The sequence below is a fragment of the Acipenser ruthenus genome, chromosome 1 (genome assembly GCF_902713425.1).
Source record: "Acipenser ruthenus chromosome 1, fAciRut3.2 maternal haplotype, whole genome shotgun sequence".
In the NCBI taxonomy this organism is placed as follows: domain Eukaryota; kingdom Metazoa; phylum Chordata; class Actinopteri; order Acipenseriformes; family Acipenseridae; genus Acipenser; species Acipenser ruthenus.
In genome coordinates this window covers 10,974,253-10,998,337 of record NC_081189.1, presented here as the reverse complement: position 1 = coordinate 10,998,337, position 24,085 = coordinate 10,974,253, and the positions used below count along the sequence as shown (strand labels likewise).

Here is a 24,085-nt window from a genome sequence, read left to right as displayed (position 1 = left end):
ATCTCTGATCAGTCTTCTCCTTGTATGAGCTGAAAGTTTAGAGGGACGGCCAGGTCTTGGTAGATTTGCAGTGGTCTGATACTCCTTCCATTTCAATATTATCGCTTGCACAGTGCTCCTTGGGATGTTTAAAGCTTGGGAAATCTTTTTGTATCCAAATCCGGCTTTAAACTTCTCCACAACAGTATCTCGGACCTGCCTGGTGTGTTCCTTGTTCTTCATGATGCTCTCTGCGCTATAAACGGACCTCTGAGACTATCACAGTGCAGGTGCATTTATACGGAGACTTGATTACACACAGGTGGATTCTATTTATCATCATTAGTCATTTAGGTCAACATTGGATCATTCAGAGATCCTCACTGAACTTCTGGAGAGAGTTTGCTGCACTGAAAGTAAAGGGGCTGAATAATTTTGCACGCCCAATTTTTCAGTTTTTTATTTGTTAAAAAAGTTTGAAATATCCAATAAATTTCGTTCCACTTCATGATTGTGTCCCACTTGTTGTTGATTCTTCACAAAAAATTACAGTTTCATATCTTTATGTTTGAAGCCTGAAATGTGGCAAAAGGTCGCAAAGTTCAAGGGGGCCGAATACTTTCGCAAGGCACTGTATCTACGACACTGTGCAAGACAGTGAAAGATAGTGACACAGTTAATGGTACAGTACAGTTCCAGCAATAATGAGTGTGCACACTATCAATTACTGATGAGACTGCTAGAGCTTATAATGTACAGAGATTCTGAACTGATGAGACTGAATACACATACATTGAAATTGAATAGTTTGTGGCATACTGTAGGAGAACCAACAACACCATCCCAGATTAATCTTGGGTAACCATGCAATAAAGTAATCTGATTGACAGTTAGAAAAGTCCAACTAAAAGCAATGCACTTTTAATGTAATGGCATGTAACGGCATAGTACTATGTGTTTTATAAAAGGAAGCAAGCATTCAATGTGTCTCCAACTTGCTGGCAACTCCCTGAAAATGCGGTTTCTAAATCTACTGTGTGGGTGGAGTGTTTTCAATAGAAATCTGTTTTTCCAGTCAAATAACATTTTCCAGCAAAATCCAGCAGTCCAGATCTGTTTCGAAGCTAGTGAGAGTTGGCTATGCTGATTTATGCATGGTGTGCCAGACAGTAAGTGTTTAATATTCAATATAATGGCATCCCATCAGTGACGTAATGTTGTTTCGACAACGGACAGCCATTGGAATCAGATTGATTTTCTGTTCCATTATACTGATGTACATGTCTTACTATTCAGAATGCATTTGATTTTCAGTTATATTAGACTGCGGTACATGTCTTACTATTCAGAATGCATTTGATTTTCTGTTCCATTAGACAGCCGTACATGTCTTACTATTCAGAATGCATTTGATTTTCTGTTCCATTATACTGATGTACATGTCTTACTATTCAGAATGCATTTGATTTTCTGTTCCATTATACTGATGTACATGTCTTACAATTCAGAATGCATTTGATTTTCTGATCCATTATACTGATGTACATGTATATTACACAATAAGAGGTGTATGAGTCACCGCTCCGATCCCCTCTGCAGGTATGGATTATATTACACAATAAGAGGTGTATGAGTCACCGCTCCGATCCCCTCTGCAGGTATGGATTATATTACACAATAAGAGGTGTATGAGTCACCGCTCCGATCCCCTCTGCAGGTATGGATTATATTACACAATAAGAGGTGTATGAGTCACAGCTCCGATCCCCTCTGCAGGTATGGATTATATTACACAATAAGAGGTGTATGAGTCACCGCTCCAATCCCCTCTGCAGGTATGGATTATATTACACAATAAGAGGTGCAGAGTCACCGCTCCGATCCCCTCTGCAGGTATGGATTATATTACACAATAAGAGGTGTATGAGTCACCGCTCCGATCCCCTCTGCAGGTATGGATTATATTACACAATAAGAGGTGTATGAGTCACCGCTCCGATCCCCTCTGCAGGTATGGATTATATTACACAATAAGAGGTGTATGAGTCACCGCTCCGATCCCCTCTGCAGGTATGGATTATATTACACAATAAGAGGTGTATGAGTCACCGCTCCAATCCCCTCTGCAGGTATGGATTATATTACACAATAAGAGGTGCAGAGTCACCGCTCCGATCCCCTCTGCAGGTATGGATTATATTACACAATAAGAGGTGTATGAGTCACCGCTCCGATCCCCTCTGCAGGTATGGATTATATTACACAATAAGAGGTGTATGAGTCACCGCTCCGATCCCCTCTGCAGGTATGGATTATATTACACAATAAGAGGTGTATGAGTCACCGCTCCGATCCCCTCTGCAGGTATGGATTATATTACACAATAAGAGGTGTATGAGTCACCGCTCCGATCCCCTCTGCAGGTATGGATTATATTACACAATAAGAGGTGTATGAGTCACCGCTCCGATCCCCTCTGCAGGTATGGATTATATTACACAATAAGAGGTGTATGAGTCACCGCTCCGATCCCCTCTGCAGGTATGGATTATATTACACAATAAGAGGTGTATGAGTCACCGCTCCGATCCCCTCTGCAGGTATGGATTATATTACACAATAACAGGTGTATGAGTCACCGCTCCGATCCCCTCTGCAGGTATGGATTATATTACACAATAAGAGGTGTATGAGTCACCGCTCCGATCCCCTCTGCAGGTATGGATTATATTACACAATAACAGGTGTATGAGTCACCGCTCCGATCCCCTCTGCAGGTATGGATTATATTACACAATGTCATGTCTGAGAAAGGTGTCATTTCTGCAATGAGGCCAGTAAACAGGACCCCTGGGGGTTTAGTAAGGGTGTTTTTAAATGTAAAGAACTGTGCTTGCAGATCACTGAACCCCTTCATGTCAGGACTGTGCTTGCAGATCACAGAACCCCTTCATGTCAGGACTGTTTCAATGCAGCTGTTAAACTTAGTATCTGCACAGTGTTAGCCATGCTGTATTAAAAGTAATTACTGCACAGCACATTTAAACTCTAACAGATTTTAATAGAGCTGAGATTGTTCTATCAGTGTCTCCTTGGGTGTTAAGATACTGTAGCAATCTCAGTTGACGCAGGAAGGCGCATTACACAAGGTGAGACAATCCACACTCAGGCGGAGGGAGGGTGCGAACCCACCTCTCGCACTAAAGCATAGCGCCGATACCGCTGTACAAAAAAGCTAGCTCCTTTGCAAGGAGCGTATATCGGGCTTATGTCTTTGTGTGTGATTACGTCACCTACCAGCCCTGCTGCTGCCTTCCCCCGCGCAAGCTACAATACTATTAATGAAATAGTTGCATGATGTGGACCAACCAACTTGATGTCTGACATGGAATGTTTTTCTCCCCACCCCCACCCGGGTCTGGTTCATATTAACTGGTGCACAGTGAGAAAAGTTAGTCAGTCAGGGCAATTGCTGGAATGCAGTCTGGAAACTAGCCTATTCCACTGTCCACAGCCTCACAAACACTGTATAATTCTGCAGATATTACAAAGTTTTTTTATAAGTGCAGAACGGGTTAACATGAATGTAATAAAAAGCGAATGTGTCTGACAGCCAGCTGAACATAGCTGAGCTCCTGTGCTGTGACTGGCCTGATACACCATTAGGCGAGCTTGCAGTACACGATGATGTTGACAGAGCAGGTATTCCAGGTATCTCTGAATCTCCTGGGTTATATGGCCTTTACCTCCCATTCCAATGTATGAAGTGTTAATATAACCATTCTCCAGAATGCAGCGTTCTACAAGGATGCACTCCTGAGACCTGGAATGGAATGTGAAATAATAAATCTACAGAAGAGCAGCTTGACCTGCAGCTAAACAGATACCAAAACAGCCAGCGCAGCGCTTCAATGCATCGGCATTGGTTTTGCAGCTGTGTTCCTAGGCTGGCTTATCTCCAAGATTCAATTGTGGCTACCCAGGGTTCAGCCAGCAAGCCCATTTTAAACAACAGATCTTCAAGCCACAGGTGAACAGGAGGCCCCTGGTATGTATATCTTGGCTGACTCCATCGTGGATTCAATCACAAGATGAACAGGAGACTCGTTCTAATGGCTTTTACTGCTTGCATTTGCATTACGTGCCTAAACTGTTGGTTGCTACTGTAGCAAAGTTCAGGTTCTATATTTGTTTCCAGGATGTCAGGGCACAGTATATTCCAGGGTCTGGTGTAACTCTAGGATTCACTGCGTCAAGCAAGACAAACTGACAGCTTTCTGTAACCTTGTATGGGCCCAGATATCAGTTTCTTTACAATTCTCTATACTGTATTTGCACAGCAAATTAAAAACATTGTGAATAAGGGAAATTACCCAAAAAGAAGTTATTTCCAAGATCTGGGGGTCTTTGTCCCCTGTATTTCCAATACAGTGCAAATATTTTCTATTTTAGTGGCAGTACCTAGTATTTTTTCACTGTAATACTGAATAACTAAATGTGAGGTTTTTAAAATGGTATTGTAGCTGTGCATTGTGTAATACAGTCCAATACCATGGAATGGCTATGCAACTCGTAATGCACCCACATAATGAAAATAAAGCATGCAATTATTAAAACCTCACGGAGGAACAGCTTAATATTGAATAAATAAACCAGGTCCATACCATAGCCAGGCTGGAACAGGCACGCAGATGCCATGTTGTTAAGGAACCAGCACTGCTGATCTGTGCCTAGCACCCTGTGTTTTTGTACAACTCCAAAGCCTTTAGACAAACACACTAAAGAAAGGACACTAATTGTCCTGCGTTTGCACTCCCTTCATGTGGAAAACCTGCAGTGTGACTTTCCGGTTTGCAGGATGATGTCAGATGTTTGCAATAAGAAGTCACACTTTCCTGTTACCATCAACTGCACATTGTCAACAGATTCAAAACAAGCCACTTCTATCAGTCTTGCCATGTTGGTCATGCAAATCAGTTGAAGACATCACACCCACAGCACGTTGGGACATGGGTAATATCAGAAGAGCTGTGACTCTCCAATGACTTTCAGACAGAACTAGTATTCATCAGTGTTTGTAAAAAGGAAAATTCAAAGGATACTGTGTTTATTTGACCTGGGATACAACATTAAGCTTTCTATTGTTACCCGGTGTAGTTCTTGGAACGCTCAATTATCCCTAATTCCATTGGAAGCTTTCATCCATTACCAAATGAACATGCCAAACAGACCTTATCTAAAATCAGGAATGCTGGGAGCTCTGAGACTGCCATTCTAAAGCACAGAAATAGAACGAAACACAGTAGTGTCCTCTACAGTCTGGTGATAGCCTTCTCACACAAAGCTTTAATTCAGCAGACAGTAAGAGTGACCCTGGACTAGAAAAAACGAAAACCAAAGTGTATGAATGTACAGTATGTACTGAAAACCAGTACCTGCACTGCATACGCGTGTTCCTTACTTCCCATATAAACTCCCTCTGATTGGCTACAATAAATAGTAACTGGGGATGCCTTTCATTGATCGAGGATAGTTAGACTCAACTGAGTGCACCCTGCCAGAACAAGCAATATAGCACCATGGAATGTGCGCTTCGAATCTTTGATTGTCACTGGTCTATAATTAACTATGTATTTAAATGAATGAGATCACCCACACGTATTTTGGCATCTGCAAAGTTGCAGATTTGTTCTAAAACATTTAGATACGAATTAAAACAATCCACATTTATACAGTCGTTTATGCTGCTTCCAGGCCAGAATAGCACCCTCCCAACAGAAGCCTGCCTCCCAGATCTACCTCAGTCTTAAAGAGAACACTGTATTACAAATATACATACCACCAGTGCAAGAACAGAAACGTAACTATGCATTACCGGACTAGATATATAGCCACTGTCATCAGAATAGAAAAAAGGGATTCTAAAAAATGTCTTATTTACCAGACTTGATGTGAGTTTGTACTGTGACTTACTGCTAATTAGCAAAACATCCATTTCATTTGTACGGCCTTCAGCAAGATGATGGTGTGAGTGCATTCTGAGATAAAGATGCTTGAATTAATTATGTGCGAGACTGTAAAAGTTATTTACAGCTACTTTACATATTTAAAAACAGCTTAAGCTGTTTTGCTGTGCAGTGCCACTCTGAAAAGGTGACAATCGTTTTCTTATCACAATCCTCCAGAAATGTCAAGCATTGGCTAAAAAAGTTTTCAGGTGGATGCTATGTTTTGATTCCCGGGTGTAAAATCATTATCTGTGGGAGTTGTCACTAGGTTGGCATGGCAACAGCTGAAGATGAATGCATTATTAGAAATGAGATACAGTTTCACTAATGAAATGGTATAAAGTAGCTCAGCTTCAGATCTGCTCTTCAGTTCAGTTGAAAGAGTTAAAGATCTCACTTTGACATTCACATCTGTTTATCATCAAGAGTCCACAAGGAACCAGAAACCCCCATCACAGGCTAGGCTGCTGGTGAGACCTCCTGTACAAGCCAATAGTCATTAAATAAACTTTATACACATCAGTAAAGGTCATATTGAAAGGTGAGGAAATGGGCAAAGTCTACAATTGTTGCTTCTTGGATCTATAATGTTAAGAAGCTTGGCTTTTCCAGCGCTAGACATGGGTTTTAGTGGAATAACGAAACCGATTTATTTTTTTAATTACTTTTGAGCATTTTAGACTGTTCAAGAAACCTGTTAAAGAGATTATGTGCTGGTAAAGAGATTATCCTTATGCACTCAATGGCAACTCAGACTGAAGGACACTATCTACTAATTAGGATTTAAAATGTACCCTTATCCTGTTACAGTAGTGATTTCTGTTGAGTAGCCACCCCTGCATTTCAGGTTAGGTCATAGAAAATACAAACTAGAAAAGTTTCACTCAGAACAAAACATTATGAGACTGCCTTCCTATACGGCAGCCATCTTATTAGTTTATCTTTTACTTACTGTACTTCACTCCTTGGTAACACAATTTGAAAAGATTTCAAAAGTTAGGTTAATCCAACAAAATAATTCCAAAAATCGTACCTGTCGTGATGTTCGACTTGAAATGAAAATGCGTGGAACATTTTGACAGTGTTTGATGCAGCCAAACCATGTGCTGAGTCCATCTTTAAAAAAAGTCACTAAAAAAAGTCACATCTCCATCAGGTCCAATTGAATCAGTTCAATCATGACAAGTAAGGTCAAAGCAATGCATTGCATGTGTTCCTCCCCACCACGGTCTAATAAGGTAAGCCATTCCTGTTGGGCAAGGTGCTCATTGGAAAGCTGCCGGACAGCTGGGGTCTCTTCTGGAGAAACGGAGTTCGGAGCTCTTTAAAAGAGGGAAACTGCAGCACAAGCCACAGTCTGGGAAGACAACCTCCAGCCAGCATGACAACCTCCAGCCAGCATGACAACCTCCAGGCAGCATGACAACCTCCAGGCAGCATGACAACCTCCAGCCAGCATGACAACCTCCAGCCAACATGACAACCTCCAGCCAGCATGACAACCTCCAGGCAGCATGACAACCTCCAGCCAGCATGACAACCTCCAGCCAGCATGACAACCTCCAGCCAGCATGACAACCTCCAGCCAGCATGACAACCTCCAGCCAGCACGACAACCTCCAGCCAGCATGACAACCTCCAGCCAGCATGACAACCTCCAGTGGGTCATCGTACAACAGCATGGCTAACAGTCAGCCAAGAATAGCTATATTACTCTAGCCTTTATTTAATTGAATGTGATGTTATTCATAGTTCATTACAAGCATAAAGCAGCTAATTTTTTACCCCATTTTGGACAGTGGAATGAATGGCCAAAGCGGATGGAATAAACATCTTGCCACTTCCCAGGGTTACTTAGTGTCACAGCTGAGGTTTGTAGCTCACATCCTTGTCATGAGTGTTAGAATTCTAGAGTTGTAACATGCTAAATCACCATGGCACTTCAGTGTGTTAACCCCATGTAGCTTCACTGAATGTTCCCCTATACCACTTTTCTCACCCCTTCCTGTCAACATCCAATGCTTGGCATGTAAAATTAGACACATGGGTCAGTTAACATTATAGAAGTAGACATGCAAATATTTGAGACCAGTATTTATATTACATTGTTAGCTTCATATGCTTCATGTCGTCATTGAGAAGCCGCTAACACACAACCTTGTAGCAACATCGGAACTCAATTTAAACATTCCAGCAACTTTGTTAAAAGGTTGTGTGTCAGTGGGAACTAAGTAACAGTTTTGTTTTATAACAAAATTACATTGTATTGTACACCGCCAAGTATAAAGTGAAAGTATTATTACTGTCTTTTTATATACACTGGTTAACATGGATATGGTACGCAAAGCGTTGGAAAAGGAACAAGCAGAAGTACGAATTTTTATTTAAAAACGGAATTAGATCTACAAATGTTAATAATAATAATAATAATAATAATAATAATAATAATAATAATAATAATAATAATAATAATAATAATAATAATAATAATACAAGCTTCTAAAATGTTTTTAAAAATGAACAATAAAAGCAATAAGCATCATTATCAAAAATAATTTATTGTTTAATCTCAAACTTGTACATTGTTAATACAACAAAACACACCAAGAGGTTTGTATCTGGCCTATTTCAGCACACTTAAAATGATCAGAACTTTTAATAACGTAATAACTGCACTGTTTCGTAATTTAAGGCCTACCTTAAATTACGTTTCCTATGATTATTATTTATTAATCCTGAGAGTCACTTTCATCGCTGTCACTACGATGCTGATGTCACTAGCAGTTCATTACGCTCAAGCTCCTCCTCATCTTCCTCTGCTTCAATGGCAATGACAGAGACCCGGCGTTTAATAGAGACTCAGTGTTTATTTACAATATTTGCCAGCAGACCCGCCGCGTTTCGGAGACAGGCAATTATTTGAGACCTGGCAATTATTTGAAGTTTTACGGTATATAATGTAATATAATATTAATCCTTAACACTTGTAACCATCAGTACTTTAAGTTCAGTGGCCAAGGGTTTGGGCTGCAAATCTGTGTAAAGTTTAAACCCTCCTTTCTGTAAGCCTGTAAATGAGAACATCTGTTCCCTGTAAAAACAATAATCACAGCTTCATAGCACAACGTAATGAACTGTTTTAATGACTTCTGTCATCAATTAAAATTGATACAAAGAGCCAACAAATGTATTTTTATTAGAGCCCATGAGCTAAAAACCCAGCCAATTCTCTTTTTCAGTTCAAGATACATTTGTGCTGGTTTTAATTTGTGCTGCAGTGTGGCGGCAATTTAAGAAAGCGCACAATGTTTTTAGTGTCAGCGATTCAGACTGCAGTGAGCTCAGATAATGTTGAAAGAGTAGAGATGGACTGATGGTGTCATGCTAAGGTAATGTTAGGAGAGTAGAGATGGACTGATGGTGTCATGCTAAGGTAATGTTAGGAGAGTAGAGATGGACTGATGGTGTCATGATCAGGTAATGTTGAAAGAGTAGAGATGGACTGATGGTGTCATGCTAAGGTAATGTTAGGAGAGTAGAGATGGACTGATGGTGTCATGATCAGGTAACGTTAGGAGAGTAGAGATGGACTGATGGTGTCATGCTCAGATAATGTTGAAAGAGTAGAGATGGACTGATGGTGTCATGCTAAGGTAATGTTAGGAGAGTAGAGATGGACTGATGGTGTCATGCTCAGATAATGTTGAGAGAGTAGAGATGGACTGATGGTGTCATACTCAGGTAATGTTAGGAGAGTAGAGATGGACTGATGGTGTCATGCTCAGGTAATGATAGAAGAGTAGAGATGGACTGATGGTGTCATACTCAGGTAATGTTAGGAGAGTAGAGATGGACTGATGGTGTCATGCTCAGGTAATGATAGGAGAGTAGAGATGGACTGATGGTGTCATACTCAGGTAATGTTAGGAGAGTAGAGATGGACTGATGGTGTCATACTCAGGTAATGTTAGGAGAGTAGAGATGGACATGGTGTCATGATCAGGTAATGTTAGGAGAGTAGAGATGGACTGATGGTGTCATGATCAGGTAATGTTGAGAGAGTAGAGATGGACTGATGGTGTCATGCTCAGGTAATGATAGGAGAGTAGAGATGGACTGATGGTGTCATACTCAGGTAATGTTAGGAGAGTAGAGATGGACTGATGGTGTCATACTCAGGTAATGTTAGGAGAGTAGAGATGGACTGATGGTGTCATGCTCAGGTAATGATAGGAGAGTAGAGATGGACTGATGGTGTCATACTCAGGTAATGTTAGGAGAGTAGAGATGGACTGATGGTGTCATACTCAGGTAATGTTAGGAGAGTAGAGATGGACTGATGGTGTCATGATCAGGTAATGTCAGGAGAGTAGAGATGGACTGATGGTGTCATGATCAGGTAATGTTAGGAGAGTAGAGATGGACTGATGGTGTCATGATCAGGTAATGTTAGGAGAGTAGAGGTGGACTGATGGTGTCATGATCAGGTAATGTCAGGAGAGTAGAGATGGACTGATGGTGTCATGATCAGGTAATGTCAGGAGAGTAGAGATGGACTGATGGTGTCATGATCAGGTAATGTTAGGAGAGTAGAGATGGGCTGATGGTGTCATGCTCAGGTAATGTTGCAAGCGGTGAGCCGAGGATACAGATAATGATTGGGAATACAGAATTGGGGAGAAAAACCGAGGTAAAAAATTGGCAACGACGTAATTAAAAAGAAAAAAAAAATGTTGTGACTGAACAGAATTTACAGAATCACTGGAGCAAGGGACAATTTAAACAAACAAACAAATAAATAAATAATCAAATAAAAACTGGCAAGAAAAATATTACAAGTATAGCTGATGGCAATGATGACAAAACTGAAAAACATTATATATAGAGAGAGAGAGAGAGAATAATAGATGGGCTTCAGTGAGTTAGTTATGTCATCTAGGGTTTCTGTGACATAATAAATTATGAGATCAAAGGTCAAGTAATTTATAAACTGTCACAGAAACCTGAGATGGAATTGTTTTCCTGGAACTCACTGAAGAGGCCCATCTATTATTTTGTAGAATACATGGATACCCTTGTGATGCTAATATTAAAGAAGACGAGGTTCAGCACTACAGTTTGTTTTTTTTAAACATAGTGTTTCAGTGCTGTACAGACGTTCCATGTCGTTATCCATTTCTCCAGTTTCTCTGAGATACAAATGTACCAGCTTAATATCATTTTTGTTAATGTATTTTCATTTTATTGATCATTAATGAACATTTCTGTACTGTGGGTGTTGTCGAGTGATTGAAAACGAGACATGTTGTGTTTCAATTGAAAGTGATGGTCTCGAGGCGTCGAATGGGTCACTGTGGAGGCTATTCCTCTTTGACTTCACTCTAGAGGAATTATCACTTTTTGACGTCACTACTGTGGTATTATGCCTTTTTTTTAATGGCTCAGGATGCAAATATAGCATTCATCCATGTATTATATATATATATATATATATATATATATATATATATATATATATATATATACACACACACACACACATTATTTTTTTTAATAACTGTATGTAACAGATGGGATCCAGTGCTCTCAAGGGGGTGAAAATAGATAGGACAGCAGTTGACATTTCCTTTTCTTGAAGAAGTCGAGCACATATGCAATCCATGCCAAACTGCAGTCCCCACTATCATTGCAGTACCCCATTCACACCCATCCTGCATACCAGCATTGCAGCACCCCCTTCACACCCATCCTGCATACCAGCATTGCAGCACCCCCTTCACACCCATCCTGCATACCAGCATTGCAGCACCCCCTTCACACCCATCCTGCATACCAGCATTGCAGCACCCCCTTCACACCCATCCTGCATACCAGCATTGCAGCACCCCCCTCACACCCATCCTGCATACCAGCATTGCAGCACCCCCCTCACACCCATCCTGCATACCAGCATTGCAGCACCCCCTTCACACCCATCCTGCATACCAGCATTGCAGCACCCCCTTCACACCCATCCTGCATACCAGCATTGCAGCACCCCCCTCACACCCATCCTGCATACCAGCATTGCAGCACCCCCCTCACACCCATCCTGCATACCAGCATTGCAGCACCCCCTTCACACCCATCCTGCATACCAGCATTGCAGCATCAACATGCACAGTACTTCTGCTGTAAAATTATTTTCCCCAAACACAATTAAACATGCTTCAACATGCAGGCACTTTTGTCTTTACTATCACTGTATGTACTCTCAATTCTTGCTAGTCCAGTCAGTGCCTCTTTTTTGGATAGACTGCTCAGAGAACTTAAATATCCTGCTTGTTTTTTTTTTCTATTGCCAAGTGTGCATGAGACACTGCAATCTAAGTCATGCAGTTGTAACTGAGCATATTGCTGATTTTAGCTGTAATGTTAATTTGTATGCTATTTATATACAGCTATTTTCTGCACAGACAAGTATGCAAAGGCAATCTGAAATGCATAGGTTTATATATAATCTACACCACACTGTACCAGCATTAGAAGTTAACTGGAAGTTTGACTTTTCAAATAGAGAAGCTGTACAATGTGTTAAACTGATAACAGCAGGGGCAGTGCTAAAAAAGCAAGCCTTCAGTTTGCAATGTGTTTCCTGTACAGGTGCAGCACCAGATTCCCTGTAAAATCCCCTCTGGTATAAATGGGATCTCGGTCAACATTGGGGAAGGGGGTATGACAAGACAAGAATGGTTAGAATTACACAGAGGATACTGAATGATCGTACATGGTATAGGGTTTTCATTCCCTGCAGGAGGATGACCCAGTAAACCACGAGCCCCAACATGGGCGAGTGGTGCATGCAAGGACCTCCTCCTAAGGGGAATGAAACCGTTACCATGAACGATCATTCAATATTCTGTTTATACCAGCAATACACAGCAATAACATGCCCTTTACTTGGCCTCTTCGCAACCGTCTTTTTAGATAGAACCTTGAGCTCTGTCTGTCAATGTGCGCCGTTCCAGGTGTTAATGAAGGTTAAGTCACACGCAGGCAGAGCAGTAACTGGCATTTCTTGACTAAACTTGTTCTCAAGGAAATCGGGGCCCAAAGCAAAACAACAATAAAAATGTGAAATGATATCAGACATTTTAAAGTTGTTATAAATCCTGTATCGGTGGCAGTATTGTTTGAATTAGCGAAGCACAACTCTGTGCTGAATTTCAGCTGGACTGGAATGGAAGCAAAGGCACATTGCAAACTAATCCAGGTAAGCATGGTATTCCACTTATGTTATCCCACTGAAGTGGAATCACAAACATGTATCCCAGGCTTGTGGTTTAAAAAAGAATACAAGCAAAGAAGCCAAAGATCTTGAACACAAGAGCATGGGGAGCACTGAGGGGGCAGCAATAAACACAGGCTGTCTCAATACTGTCTCAATAGAAGAGTGCAGCAGCTCTGGTGTCTGTGCGGTAAGCACTGTTCACAGAATGTTTGCCTATCAGTAGTTTTTCTTCCTCTTTTCCAGTTGCAATGAATCTAACAGATATTCAAATGAAGCGGAGTGGAGCACTGGCTATCAAAGAAGGAAGAGTGAAATGAATGGGAATATACAAATGACATGTATCCATATCTGAGGGGAAATCATCCAGAAAGTACAGTACTGTATAATGAAACTTGATCTATCCAGGCAGACCAGTTTGTCTTTATTATTGCTGAGGCTTGAAATGCAGTCAATTCTGTTTTGTTTGGTTTTTTTCTACTTTTTGCCATTTCTACTGATATATGTATTATTTTTTTTTTCAATGCACAGAATATACTGTAAAGCACAGTATTCACAAGTTTTATATTACTAGCTCGTTGATAATTAAGCTGTAAATCAATTACTAAAATAAAGTATACACTGATAACTAGGACCATGTAAAGAATCCTGAAGAACAAAACACTCAAGAATTAGACTTCACATCAGGTTCCATTCAGGAAACCTCCAAAACCCTTTATACTGACTGCAACCCCAACCCGTAAATCAAGGAACACAGGTGTAGCTGAAAGCCAGTACAAACTCACAATAACCCAGAAACAGTACCTGAAGTGGAGTGATTGAGCTATGCAGTGTGAATATTATTAACAGTACCTGAAGTGCAGTGATTGAGCTATGCAGTGTGAATATTATTAACAGTACCTGAAGTGGAGTGACTGAGCTATGCAGTGTGAATATTATTAACAGTACCTGAAGTGGAGTGATTGAGCTATGCAGTGTGAATATTATTAACAGTACCTGAAGTGGAGTGACTGAGCTATGCAGTGTGAATATTATTAACAGTACCTGAAGTGGAGTGATTGAGCTATGCAGTGTGAATATTATTAACAGTACCTGAAGTGGAGTGATTGAGCTATGCAGTGTGAATATTATTAACAGTACCTGAAGTGGAGTGATTGAGCTATGCAGTGTGAATATTATTAACAGTACCTGAAGTGGAGTGATTGAACTATGCAGTGTGAATATTATTAACAGTAGCTGAAGTGGAGTGATTGTGCTATGCAGTGTGAATATTATTAACAGTACCTGAAGTGGAGTGATTGAGCTATGCAGTGTGAATATTATTAACAGTACCTGAAGTGGAGTGATTGATCTATGCAGTGTGAATATTATTAACAGTACCTGAAGTGCAGTGATTGAGCTATGCAGTGTGAATATTATTAACAGTACCTGAAGTGGAGTGATTGAGCTATGCAGTGTGAATATTATTAACAGTAGCTGAAGTGGAGTGATTGTGCTATGCAGTGTGAATATTATTAACAGTACCTGAAGTGCAGTGATTGAGCTAGGCAGTGTGAATATTATTAACAGTACCTGAAGTGGAGTGATTGATCTATGCAGTGTGAATATTATTAACAGTACCTGAAGTGGAGTGATTGAGCTAGGCAGTGTGAATATTATTAACAGTACCTGAAGTGCAGTGATTGAGCTAGGCAGTGTGAATATTATTAACAGTACCTGAAGTGGAGTGATTGAGCTAGGTAGTGTGAATATTATTAACTAATGGTTACAACCTGGCACTCAGTACCTACTGCACTTACTAAATTGTACACAGATAAGTGATTTCACACTAAAGGCAAGCCCAAGGTTTTTGTTGTGATGCATCTATCTGAAGTTTGATCCGTAAAACGTCTTGGGGCTTAACAGATTGTCATTCCCGCTCAGTGGACCACATTCTGGGTTGGCGTTTCCTTGTGGTTGATGATACAGCAACAGCATGCGATAGAGAAGCGCGTTCCAGGGTGTGTGTTGGGTGAGTACAAGACATGTATAACCCATGCTTCACATGGTGAGAATGGGTGTGTGTGTTGGGGCTAAAAACGCCTATTGTGGTGAACTGACCTAATTTTGGTGATAACCTAATCAAAATAACTTGACTATAATTTTAAAAAGCTTAATAACAGAAGTTCCTAATTGACGTAAGGCATCAAGTCAGCTATTGATGTTATTTTTAATGCATTGGATTAGTCAATGCCACCAGGCTACAGATTGAATTTACCTTGCACACAGTGAAGGCAGAGGAGGCTGACGAGTCGACAGTTCCGCGGGATGATGTGCTGTCCCTGGTCAGTGCCCCTTCTTCTGTTGCTTTGTTCGGTTCCGTTCATAATTTATCAAAGTGTTGATATTTGCACGGCAGTCAGTCGACCGCATGGTCATGATACACATCCTTGTTCACTCACTCTACATTTGATTTGAGCATTTCCCAAATTCTGGCGATTGCTGAGGGTCCCACGTCGCCGTCCAAAAAGCAAAAACTAACATGAACTCCAAGTACTTAGGCGTCGATCTGCTACCACAAAAGCGTTGCGTTTGAGTATCTTTCAATAGTTGTCTATCTTTAATTTTGGACAGACCTAAAAAAAATAAAAATAAAAAAGTCGTACTTAGTTTATTACAGCAATAACCGTGTTCCACACAAGAGAGAATGCATCAATTTTTCCAGTCGCAATCTCACTGCACTTTTCCGCTGTTCAATATAACAAGAACACAGTTCTGAATTACCTCACCAGGCGAACGCAGTCTCGTTTTATTCCAACAGGCTGAATTTAGCTACTGTCATTTCCTTCTGTGCAATTTCGTTTTTCATTGCCCAGTTTGTTCACATCCTCAACTGAATCCCTGCAGCTGCACGTCGCGTCTAACAATAATCTATATTTAAAGCAACATAAAACGCAAACCATTCCTTTATTTATCCGATGGAAATAGTGACGGTAAGTTAACGGTGCATGCATATGAACAAATCAGACAGCAGACGATTTTAACTAAGCCTGTGGGATGTATATTAAGTTTAAATATTCTCCTTGGAAATCTGTAGAATAACTCAACTGCTGGAAGTATGGTTTTATTTATTCTAAAAATAATGATTTGAATAATAATGGTTTATATGGAATGGGTATGTCTGTATATATACCCACTCATTGCAAAGCCTGTTTCAAATCCAACTGCGATCGAAAAACTTCCACTCCGGCAGTTTTCCACCAAGGGAGGGGGAGGAGGAGCAGTCTGTGTTGTTCAGTGTGATTCATGGAATTCTAAGCCAATCGGTGGTCGATATTCAATAAGGGCGGGGTTTTATATAGGACAGCAAACCAATCATAAAAAAGCAATGGGGTACCCCAGAGTAAGGGGAACACGTTCACGTTGTATTAAGCAGCTGTTCAAACCGCTGAAAGATGTGATGCAGTGTGGTGTGCTCAGTACCGTCCCAGAAATGAGTCATGAGCCAGCCCGTTCGTTAGTAATCAAAGCTGCAGACAGTGTTCCACAGTCATGTTCAGTGTCTGGGGGAATGTGTACTCACTAGTTTAGATTTCTGTACACCCCGCTTCTCCAAAAGCCAGCCTTGTTGGTTTATCGGTGTGTTTAGATTACGTTACCTCCCTCCTAGAAGCTTTCTGAACACTAATGCAGCTCAAACTAATTAGCCTATACAGCGCAAACTAAACATGCCATATGTAAACTATTGTTTTATCATAATATAAAGGGGGGGGGGGTAGTTATTTATTTATTTCTTAGCAGACTTGTTGGTGCCTTTGCATGTAAAACTAACAACAGAACACCCAAACAGCTGACATTTTCAACCAGGGCTTGTGAGGTAATAACCTTCTTAAAATGATGTAAAAAAAACATGTTTTTAAACCGTAATCACATCACAACAATCAATGACCTGCTCTTCAATTAGAAAAGTACACACACTACACGAATGTGCCCTGTGTGTTACTGCAGTAAAAACGAGACGGAATCAGTACACACACTACACGAATGTGCCCTGTGTGTTACTGCAATAAAAACGAGACGGAATCAGTACACACACTACACGAATGTGCCCTGTGTGTTACTGCAATAAAAACGAGACGGAATCAGTACACACACTACACGAATGTGCCCTGTGTGATACTGCAATAAAAACGAGACGGAATCAGAACACACACTACACGAATGTGCCCTGTGTGTTACTGCAGTAAACGAGACGGAATCAGTACACACACTACACGAATGTGCCCTGTGTGATACTGCAATAAAAACGAGACGGAATCAGAACACACACTACACGAATGTGCCCTGTGTGTTACTGCAGTAAAAACGAGACGGAATCAGTACACACACTACACGAATGTGCCCTGTGTGTTACTGCAGTAATAACGAGACGGAATCAGTACACACACTACACGAATGTGCCCTGTGTGTTACTGCAGTAAAAACGAGACGGAATCAGTACACACACTACACGAATGTGCCCTGTGTGTTACTGCAATAAAAACGAGACGGAATCAGTACACACACTACACGAATGTGCCCTGTGTGTTACTGCAATAAAAACGAGACGGAATCAGTACACACACTACACGAATGTGCCCTGTGTGATACTGCAATAAAAACGAGACGGAATCAGAACACACACTACACGAATGTGCCCTGTGTGTTACTGCAGTAAAAACGAGACGGAATCAGTACACACACTACACGAATGTGCCCTGTGTGTTACTGCAATAAAAACGAGACGGAATCTCCTTTGTGGGGAATACATTTTCAACCCCCTTATCTCCGCCTCGGACTACAGAACAGAGGGGCTAAACAGTCTATCCTCTTTATTGTGTATGCTGTACTCTCCTAATGGTGGTTTAAACAAGGCTGATGAGCAAAAAAAAAAACTCCCATTCATTTAAACATGATCTGAGGGCTCCTGAGATTTGGGTTTGTTTATTTTAGTACAGTACAGGTCCAGTACAAGGGTAGTGTAACAGATTGTTTTATAAGCACACCCCACCATAAATAACGACAGGAACACATACAGCAGGTGTATTCATACAGCACGCTTTTACAGTACAGTCATATACAAATATTAAGAAGACTACTAAAATAATATGTACAATAATAATTATCACAATGCAAATGTATGGTAAATTATCCACCCTCATAGCAGCAAGGACACATCCAAAATTACATTAATCAGAGACATTTACACACACACAAACACACACACACACTCACACACACACACACCATGCTAAATCCTTAAGTCTAATTGGTCAGCCATCTGTTACCATAGTAAAATATATATACAAAATATAAATATCGCTGGTTCGAATCCTGGCAGTGCTGGGTTGGCTGAGAGACCTCAATACCGTGCTGGAGTGCAGTGTGAGTCACGCGATCAGGAGAATGCTGGTTCGAATCCTGGCAGTGCTGGGTTGGCTGAGAGACCTCAATACTGTGCTGGAGTGCAGTGTGAGTCACGCGATCAGGAGAATGCTGGTTCGAATCCTGGCAGTGGTGGGTTGGCTGAGAGACCTCAATACTGTGCTGGAGTGCAGTGTGAGTCACGCGATCAGGAGAATGCTGGTTCGAATCCTGGCAGTGCTGGGTTGGCTGAGAGACCTCAATACTGTGCTGGAGTGCAGTGTGAGTCACGCGATCAGGAGAATGCTGGTTCGAATCCTGGCAGTGCTGGGTTGGCTGAGAGACCTCAATACCGTGCTGGAGTGCAGTGTGAGTCACGCGATCAGGAGAATGCTGGTTCGAATCCTGGCAGTGCTGGGTTGGCTGAGGGACCCCACTGGTTAGGCGCCCCTGCATAGGTTCAGAAAGAGGAGATTGGCTTGGCAGGGGAGCGAAGTTCATCTGCTCATCTCCTCCTCATCACTAAGTGGTTGCATCAGCAAGGGGTCAAAGATGCAAAGATTTTTGGCACGAATATCAAATTCCACTAACAATACATACTTTGTATATTGCAACAGGTCGCCAACATTACTGGAGTAAAATAGGTTTTATGGGTGTGATTCGCCAAATATTTTGGTCACAAATATTTATAGCTTTACAGTATTTTACTTTTTTTTCTTGTATCACCATGACCAGATAAAAACCTGTATCTCAGCTTGATCAAAGAAACAAGCTTTAAATTTATTTGTCAAATATAACTGTGGATACCAGGTGCTCTGCTACGTAGGACTTTATATCTCTTACATAGGACTTTTTTTAAAAAAGTGGAAAATCAGCAGTTGTTAATATAAATGGAAACTGACGAAACAAACCCAACGCAGCTTATCTGATTAAAGTGTCCGATAACGTGCTCCTGTGCTGCTAGCGACAGATGACAAGCCATGACCAGAAAGGGAGTGATACAGAGGGCTTTTCAAATAGCACGCGGCTCCATATTACTATCCAGCATCAACTCCTTACAGATTTTGGAGTGTCACTGGCGCTTAGCCAGGCTGGTAACAAACTGGCTTCAGTAGAACACAGTTTTCCATTTTTAAATGCCGACCACAAATAGCAAACATTTCAGTAATTCACACTGAAAAATAAATGGACATTTTAAAAAACAGTATAATTCTACAGTATTCGCCCAGCACCTTCAATATCGTAGAAAACATATCTGTTTACAGTCCGAGAGAACATAAACAAGACACTTCTAAAGGTTACAATTCTGCACGCTTATTTACGTCAGATACAGGATAGCTTCAAGGTTATGAATTTTTTCCTTATTTATTTCCATGGCAACTTACTCAACAAGACAGGAGCAGCGGTGTCTGCTACGTTTAGCAGCATATGCTGTGCAGATGAATAGCCACAATTCAATATAAATCATGAATCACGAATTAGAAATTAATAAATACTGAAACGTTGGGCATCTGGATCTTCTGAGGAAGATAATATGAAATCTAAAATTACAGCTGGTTTTGTGGCAGGCCAGTGTTTGGAATATAAAAAACATAAAGGATCAGCTGACTGGATTTAGACAGAAAGGGCAAAACAGCTACCTAAAAGGAGTCTAAAGCATAGCGAAGTCTAAGCAAAGAGCTGAAAAGCATAGGTGGACAATGTAAAACAAAAAGCATGGTAAACCACTGTAGAATATACAGCAAATTTAAAAATGGACAACTTTTGCAGGGTATGCCAAAAAAAGTCAAGTTCCTTGTTAAAACTGTTTTTCAAATGTGTTACTTTTATGATATAATACTGGATGTATTAATTCATATATATTATTATTGATGAACTGATCTTTGAGTGGCGGCATGGTGGCATAGTGGTTAGCGCTGCTGCCTCACCAGGGTCCTAGGTTCGAATCCGGCCTAGGATACTGTCTGTGTGGAGTTTGCATGTTCTCCCCGTGTTCGCGTGGGTTTCCTCCCACAGTCCAAAGACATGCTGTCCAGGTTGAATGGTCACTCTAAATTGCCCTCTGTGTGAGTGAGTGCGTGTGTGGTGCCCTGTGATGGACTGGCGTCCTGTCCAGGGTGTAGTCTCGCCTTGTGCCCTGTGTATGCTGGGTTAGGCTCTGGCTCACTGCGACCCTGTAAAGGAGTAAGCGGTTAATGATAATGGATGATCTTTGAGTCATAAGCTGTTACTGCCCTTATTGTACTCTACAGAGTGTAATAAATAAAAAAGAATAAACAACAAGACGTTTGCAGTATCAGTCCCCCCCACCCTCACACTTATCAGATTCCTTGAATACTGTGTTAGCTGTGTTTGGGTTTGATTTCAAGGGGGGGAGGGCATGTATAATACATTTCGAAGTTTCTCCTGTTGGATTGGCTTCTGCAAACAATTTCCATTTTAACAGCCATACTTGTTTACACACTGTGGCTTATGTAATTTGCATGTATACATATCAGTAAATCAAGTTACTAAAGGTGGGGATTGTGCGTGGGTTACAATACACATTATTTACTCAACATGAGCTTGACTGATTGGAGCTTCACAGATACACTTTGTATGTAATTCCAGAGCCCCTTTATAGTTTATTGATCGTGTCTCATTGTAGAACTCTATTTACTGGTTTCACAAACCTTGGGTATTGCAGTCATAAGCTACTGGCGGGGCTGTGAAACCAGCCTTGTGCTTCTGCTACCCTCAGTCAGCCTGCTGCTGTTCTCCAGTCTTACAGACACACATATCCTCAAGGGATTGGACTGCCAGAAAGCACAGAAGAAGGACTCATTGAGGGGATTAGGGAGTGGATTCAACTTCCTAAACTGAACAGGCTGTCGTGTTTGTCAGTGATTTTGTGTGTGAGGGTAGAAGCTGTTTTGTTGAGGACTTGCTATTTCTGTACTAGATGAATTGTATAATTAACACGATAAAAAAAAAAAACTTGGTGCCAGTGGTCACATGAAAGTGTTTATGTCTAAAAGCTTAAACAAAACAAAACAGAAAAAACCTGCTTGGGTTTGTGTGCTAACCATTCACAGGACAGCTGCTCACACTTGCGAGTTGTGTTCTTTTTCTAGACGTATTGCTGTATTCATCAGAGAGAAAACAAGCCCACAGTTTTACCAAAGCATTCCTGTGGTATACTAGAAAATGGAAATACTGATGATTGCGTCAAGCTGTATTAATTCTAGATCCAAAACTAACAATACAGTGTTTACCAGCAACAAGGTACCGGAACAAGGTACCGGAACAAGAACAGAACCGCATAACCCCCAATAGATATTCAAGAGTTTCCAACCCACATTCCACAATCCTTCAACGACCAACGGAACGGCACGCCTCTATCTGCTATGTAACTCAAGAATTGTACATGTTAACGAGTGTTACATTTACATGGATTTTAGTCGAGTTTTGCAACACAGAAGGCTGGGAAGATTTATAATTTTTAAGCATTATTTGAAGATTGCCTTGACTGAGGAACTCATGTTTTTCTGTTATTTAAACATCCCTCAAGTATCTTGGTTTATAATAAGGGAGAGGACATGGTCAGAGATGAGACACACTGTAAAGTGCTTCCCTGTGCAGGAGCCTCACCCAAGGTTGTGAGGAGCTCAAATGCAGCAGTACTCCCTCTGTTTTCCAGGGTTACCGTGGGAGCTGCCAGCAAACACATTAACAGCTCTTGCCTAATCATGTTGCAAACACTCCAGAGTGGATTTTGCATCCCATGTCGCCCTTATTGTACTCAAAGTTATATGTTCATGTGATTTGAACATGTTTTGTTTTTCAATGTTCAAGTGGCCTACTCACGCGTACTATATATACACCTTGTATCTAAAGAAGACTGTGCTTATTCAACCAGGAACCAAATGGACTACATGTACAGAAAATGCCTCCAAATGAAGGAAAAAGTGCTGGCAGCCTTCCTATAAAAACATGTTCCAGCATGTGGAAATGCGTGATATATGATGAAAACAATACAACAAATAACCATGTATTTATACAGAAAACCCATTGTGAAAAATGTTTCAGTAAACATTTTATTAAATACGACTTGCATATGTGCCGCATAGTTAACTTCTGGGGTGGATGTCTGGCAGACATCTGTCATTTCAAATCATTTTAGCACATTAAACATGTGACCCTGATTGACCAAGCCATAATCAATGTGGGCAGATTCACAGTTGAATCAAAGTCGCCTGAGCACACAACTTTGCAGAGAGTTTGCAAACACAAGGAGCCCTGTTGTTGCTATGAGACCAGGGAACATCCTTTGCAGACATCACACTAACTGCCCTGAGAGAAAATTCCAACACAGATAAAGCAATTTCCTTTGACATGTACTCTGTATTTCAAACACTGCTGCTTAGACATCCCTATGGTATTTTAGATTTTGACCAGACATATGATGTCTACCATCTTTAATTGTATTGAGGTAAACGTCTAATGAAATAATGCATTTAATCTAATTGGTCTAAATGTAATAGTGTTGGTAAAGTAGTTAAATGTCCCATTTCATGTGTTATTTTAATTGGATACCATTCCATACCACGTGCAGGATCATTAGTATGATTGTATGTGCCAGGTTTACACCACGTATCTGGGTAAATTCGATTGCTGCCAGTGTCTAGAAAACTATACCTGTCAATTAACACATGGCAACAATTAATGGGACTGCAGATTCACTCAAATTGAATATCTGGTTACCAAATAAAACTTGTCTTCATAATAAACAGCAGCTGACAAGTGTAGTTTCTCCTGTTAAGAGTCTGCCAAGTTAGGGAAGAAAAAAAAAGTAAATTGGTAACTATACCAATAGAATTGTTTTAAGAAGAGGTGAGCAGAAAACCCACACCACAATTTTTTTTCTTTTTTGTAACAATTTTACATCGTCGGGCAGGGACCTTTAATTGATCGATTTCTTTACTTCTGCATTTGTAACAAATGCACCACTCCTCTTGGAAAATATATACAAACTATTGTATGAACCAACCAACAGTCTAAATCAATTTTTTCCCCCTGAATTAATGAGCACCCACGTCCGCCTGATTAGCAAAGAGAAGTGCTTATCAGGATTTGTCAATCCAGGCCTCTATGCTGCCCTAAATCTACCATACTGGATGAAGACAGATATTCCCTCATCCTCATCTCACAAGCAGTGTTCAGCAGTATCCAGAACAGCTTCTGGATACAGAAAAAGAAAAGGATAAAAAAATCGTCAAAGCTGCCATTTCAATGGCAGTGTTCAATTTAACATCTACAAATAGTTATTCTTGTTTTGAATCAATTCAATGTTCATTAAATAATAAAAACATTTTTTAATTAATGCATTTTGGTTTTATTTATTTAAGTTTTAAGCCTATTTTTTAGGTCAGAGGTGGAAGGATATTTAATAAAAATTACTTTTTTGTTA

At 40.6% G+C, this 24,085-nt stretch overlaps 1 protein-coding gene across 2 annotated transcripts in view; it reads right to left on the bottom strand.

Annotated features, from left to right (window-relative positions):
• Positions 1-16,447, bottom strand: part of LOC117404077 (PDZ domain-containing protein 2-like) — a 121,032-nt gene extending 104,585 nt beyond the window's left edge. For both annotated transcript variants that reach the window (XM_058999301.1, XM_058999361.1), the window contains exon 1: positions 15,512-16,447. The gene's annotated coding sequence lies outside the window, so the exon portion shown is untranslated. The remainder of the gene's footprint in view (positions 1-15,511) is intronic.
• Between the last annotated feature and the right edge of the window lie 7,638 nt (positions 16,448-24,085).